Here is a 5,514-nt window from a genome sequence, read left to right as displayed (position 1 = left end):
TCTAGGAGGTTTCCCAAACAGTTAGTATTTATTTACCACAAGCACACAATGGTACAAATTTCTAATAAAAATCTGTCTAGATTATTATTATAAAAATGTATATGTTTTCTAATGAAATCTGCATGCCTTGATTATTTGATATCTGGGAGTTTCAACAATGAGCCAGTGTTGAAAAGGAGGAAGATGCCTGCAAAATTGATGAAATGATGTTAAGATACATGATTTAAAGAGTCTGGGACACTTTAATCATGTTATTGAAACAGAAGGGGTTCTGTCTAGGTCCTGCTGCCTGCCACACAGAAAGCTAATCACTGAGAAGTCGAGTATTGCCAAGGAAGAAGGCTTTAATTGGGTGCTGCAGCCAAGGAGATGGGAGCTCAAGTCTCGAATCCATCTCCTTGACCAACTAACTCTAGAGATTTATATATTAGGCAAGAAATGTAACAATGTGTAAGAAAACAGAAACTTGGGAGGGCCAAGCAAGCAACCATGGTGAGTGAGGGCTCTGGCATTTGGTGTGGTGATCTGGTTTCAGTTCTTTGATACTTTTTTTTTAGGAAAGGCCTGAAGTTCATTTCCTGAGGTAGGAACTCAGATAAAACAAATGTAAGTTTCAAGCTTTAACAGCCAAAGGGACCCTGTGCAGGATGTATAGGTTTGTTACATAGGTATAAACATGTGCCATGGTGGTCATGGCAGTGGTGGCCTAGTTGGAGTAGCCACTGCCATGATGCTGGCTGCAGTGGAGGATGTGTGGCATGGGCTATGTGCTCCATGGAGCCAGAGGGAGCAGAGAACAGGTGGTAGCCAATCCCCTTTCTGAATTGGTGAGTTGGGAGCCCCAGCCTCCCAGGAGCAACAGCAGCTGCCTAGCTGTGGCTGCAACCCGGGAATCTCTGCACTCTTGGAGACATGGGAAGCCCTCCTACCCCACAGGCTCAGAAGTGCCTGCTCCTGCTGCCTGACCTCTCTCCGTTCCTGGTGACTACTCCAATTTTGGAGCAAAGTTGAGGCCTAGCACAGGTACTGTCATGATCTGGCCAGGTGTGCACACTCTTGGGGTGTGCTGACATGCCAGACCTCTGCTCCCTCTGTCCCCCTCCAGATTCTGGGCACTGACAAGCATGGGAGGGAGGCTGAGGTGGGGCTGAGGTCAGCTTGGCATGAGCCTGAAGGCACCTCTTAGCACAAAGAGCCTGGGTGCCATAGACAGCAGCTTGATGGCGGCACAAGGCAGACAGGGTCCTGGGTGAAAAGAGGCAGGTAACCAGTGAAGCCCAAACCTTTAAGGCAGGGATGGCCTGTAGGTTGCCTGGGGGCTGGGCTGCTAGGTCTGCAGACTGAAATGAGAACTTATGGTGTTTTTTTCTGGGCCTGCCTATGGCCACCTATGGACCACTCAGCATGCACTTGATCCCCTCTGAAGCCCATAAAAAATCTGGACTGAGCCAGAATCCTGTAGAAAACAGGACAACCTGCTTGCAGATAGGAGCTACCCACTCTGGGTCTCCTCTCTGCTGAGGGTTGCAGAGATGACAGACTGACTTGCCTGCAAATAGGACCTACCTACCCTGGGTCTCCTCTCTGCTGAGGACTGCAGAAACTTTGGGGCCAACTGCCTGCAGAAGGAAGCAACCTGCTGCGGGTCTCCTCATAACTATTCTGCTGCTCAATGAAGCTCTTCTCTGCTGTGATCACCCTTCAGTTGTCTGTATACCTCATTCTTCCTGGATGTGGGACAAGAACTCTGGACCAACCAAAGGGCAGGACTAAAAGAGCTGTCACAGAACAGGGGTGAAAAAAAAGCCCCCAACACTTTCCACATTGTGGGTGACAAGGGGAGAAGAGTTGTGGCCCTTTCGGAAGCCTAGACCTAGAGGCTCCCTGAGCCAGGGCTGTTACATTCTCTTTGGGTTTCTGCAGTTCCTGATGTCTCCAAGCCTCTGGGAGCCACTGCATTCTCCTCATCCAGATGTGGGTGCCCACAGCAGATGCTATGTGTAGTACATCTGGTCCATCCGCAGCCTTACATGGAGCTAGCATATGTTCTGGCACCTGGAACTGCCTGCCCCACTGCAGCAGCCAGTGTGTCTGGCTGTGTGCAGTGGCTGCACCCCATGCTCAGTTACTCACACAGCCCTCACTACTCCGCACCTGGCTCTTGCTTGGCAGGGGTGAGATCTGGGCCTGTAGTGCAAGCCAAGCACAGCATGTCAGGCCAAGTAGATGGAATGGGCCCAGGAGGCATGAGCAATACTCAGGCAGAAGACACCACTGGCCACAGTGGTTTCCAGCAAGTGAAGTGACACCCCAAGGACCCTGTGACAGTAGTTTGCTGCACCTATCCACCCATCACCCAGGTATTAAGCCAGGGATGTATTTGCTATTTTTCCTGATGCTCTTCCTTCCCCTGCCCCCTGACAGGACTCAATGTGTGTTGTTCACCTCCCTGTACTTTTGTGTTCTCACTGTTTAGCTACCACTTATAAGTGAGAACATTAGTTTGGTGAAGATAATGGCTTCCAGCTCCATCCATCTCACTGCAAAGACATGATCTCATTCCTTGTTTTGGCTGCATAGTATTCCATGGAATATATGTACCACAATTTCTTTATCCAGTCCACCATTGATGGGCACCTAGGTTCATTCCATGTCTTTGCGATTGTGCATAGTGCTGCAATGAACATGTATGTGCATGTATCTTTATAATAGAAAGATTTATATTCCTTTGGGTTTATACCCAGTAATGGGATTGCTGGGTCAAATGGTATTTTTAGTTCCAGATCTTTGAGGAATCCCCACACTGTCTTTCACAATGGTTGAACTAATTTACATTCCCACCAACAATGTAAAAGCATTAATCTGTTATTTCTTGACTTTTTAATAATCTCCATTCTGACTAGCGTGAGATGGAATGTTGTTGTGGTTTTGATTTGCATTTCTCTAATGATCAGTGATGTTGAGCTTTTCTTCATGTTTGTTGGACACATCTTGAGAAGTGTCTGTTCATGTCCTTTGCCCACATTTTAATGTGGTTATTTGTTTTTTACTTATAAATTTGTTTATGTTCCTTGTAGATTTTTGACATTAGACATTTGTCAGATGGATAAATTGCAAACATTTTCTCCCATTCTGTAGGTTGTCTGTTCACTCTGATGATAATTTCTTTTGCTGTGGAGAAGCTCTTTAGTTTAATCAGATTCTACTTGTTAATTTTTGGTTTTGTTGCAATTGCTTTTGATGTTTTCATCATGAAATCTTCACCCTTGCCTATGTCCTGAGTGGTATTGCCCAGATATTTTATAGGGTTTTTATACTTTTGGGTTTTACATTTAAGTCTTTATTCCATCTTGAGTTAATTTTTATATAAGGTATAAGAAAGTGGTCCAGTTTCAATTTTCTTCATATGGCTAGCTGGTTTTCCCAGCACCATTTATTCATAGGAAAACCTTTCCCCATTGCTTATTTTTGTCAGGTTTGTCAAAGATCAGATGGTTGTAGATGCATGGTCTTATTTCTGAGTTATCTATTCTGTTCCATTGGCCTGTGTGTCTGTTTTTGTACCAGGCTATTTTGGTTACTGTAGCCTCGTATTACAGTTTGAAGTCAGGTAGTGTAATACCTCTTACATCTGCTGAGGAGTGTTATGCTTCCAATTATGTGATCAATTTTAGAGTAAATGCCATGTGGCAATGAGAATAATGTATATTCTGTTGTTGGGTGGAGAGTTCTGCAGTTATCTATCAGGTCCACTTGATCCAGAGCTGAGTTCAAGTCCTGAATATCTTTGTTAATTTTCTGGCTCAATGATCCATCTAATTCTTTGAGAGTGGGTTAAAATCTCCCACTATTATTGTGTGTGAGTGTGTCTCTTTACAGGTCTCTAAGAATTTGTTTATGAATCTGGGTATTCCGGTATTGGTGTAAACATATTTAGGATAGTTAGCTCTTCCTGATGAATTGAAACCTTCACCATCATATAATGCCTTTCTTTGTCTTTTCTGATCTTTATTGGTTTATAGTCTGTCAGAAACTAGGATTGCAACCACTGCTTTTTTTTCTATTTTACATTTGCTTGGTAAAGTTTCCTCTATCCCTTTATTTTGAGCCTATCTGTGTTTGCACATGAGATGGGTCTCTTGAATACAGCACACTGACAGGTCTTGAGTCTTTATCCAGTTTGCCATTCTGTGTATTTTAAATGGGGCATTTAGCTCATTAGCATTTAAAGTTAACCTTGTTGTGTGTGAATTTGATCCTGTCATCATGATGGTAGCTGGTTGTTTTGCAGACTTGTTGATGTAGCTGATTAATAGCGTTGTTAGTCTGTGTACTTCAGTGTGTCTTTGTAGTGCCTGGTGATGGTTTTTCCTTTCCATATTTAGTGATTCCTTCAGGAGTTCTTTCAAGGAAGGCCTGGTGACGACAAATTCTCTCTGCATTTGCTTGTCTGAAAAGGATTTTATTTCTCTTTTGCATATGAAGCTTAGTTTGGCTTGATATGAAATTCTGAATTGGAAATTCTTTTCTTTAAGAATGTTGAATATTGGCCCCCAATCTCTCTGGGCTGCTAGGATTTCTGCTGAGAGATCCACTGTTAATCTAATGGGCTTCCCTTTGTAGCTGACCTGGCATTTCTCTCTGGCTGCCCTTAGCCTTATTTCCTTCATTTTCACCTTGGAGAATCTGAAAATTAGGTGTCATGGGGTTGACCTTCCTTCTCATGGAATATCTTATTGAGATTCTCTGTGTGTCCTGAATTTGAATGTTGGCCTGTCTTGCTAGGTTGGAGAAGTTGTCCTGGCTTATAACCTTAAGTGTGTTTTCCAACTTGGTTCCATTCTCACCGTCTCTTTTAGGTACTCCAGTCAGTTACAGGTTTGATCTTTTTATGCAATCCCATAGTTCTCAGCATGTTTGTTTATGTGATCCCATAGTTCTCAGCATGTTTGTTTCTTTTCTTTCTTTTTAAACCTAATCTTGTCTGCTTGTCTTATTTCAGCATGATACTCTTCGAGCTCTGACATTCTTTCCTCTGCTTTGTCTATGCAGCTATTGATACTTGTGGTTGCATTGTGAAGTTCTTGTGTTTTTTGGCTCTGTCAGATCATTTATGTTTTGCTCTAAACTGGTTATTCTGGTTACCAGTTCCTGTATTGATTTATCATGGTTCTTAGCTTCTTTACATTGGGTTAGAACGTGTTGCCTTAACTCAGTGAAATTTGTTATTACCCACTTTCAGAAGCCTACTTTTGTCAGTTCATCTATCTCAGCCTCAGTCCAGTTCTCTGCCCTTGCTGGAGAGGTGCTGCAATCATTTGGAGGAGAAGAGGCACTCTGGGTTTTTGAGTTTTCAGTGTTTTTGTGTTGTTTCTTTCTCATCTTTGTGGGTTTATCTACCTTTGATCTTTGAGTCTGTTGACCTTTGGATGACATTTTTTCTCAGGTCTTTTTTGTTGATGATGTTGTTGTTGTTGATTTCTGTTTGTGTGTTTTTCTTTTAACAGTCAGGCC

This window comes from Nomascus leucogenys, chromosome 17 (assembly GCF_006542625.1).
Source record: "Nomascus leucogenys isolate Asia chromosome 17, Asia_NLE_v1, whole genome shotgun sequence".
Taxonomy (NCBI): Eukaryota; Metazoa; Chordata; class Mammalia; order Primates; family Hylobatidae; genus Nomascus; species Nomascus leucogenys.
Note: the sequence above shows the minus strand (reverse complement) of the source record.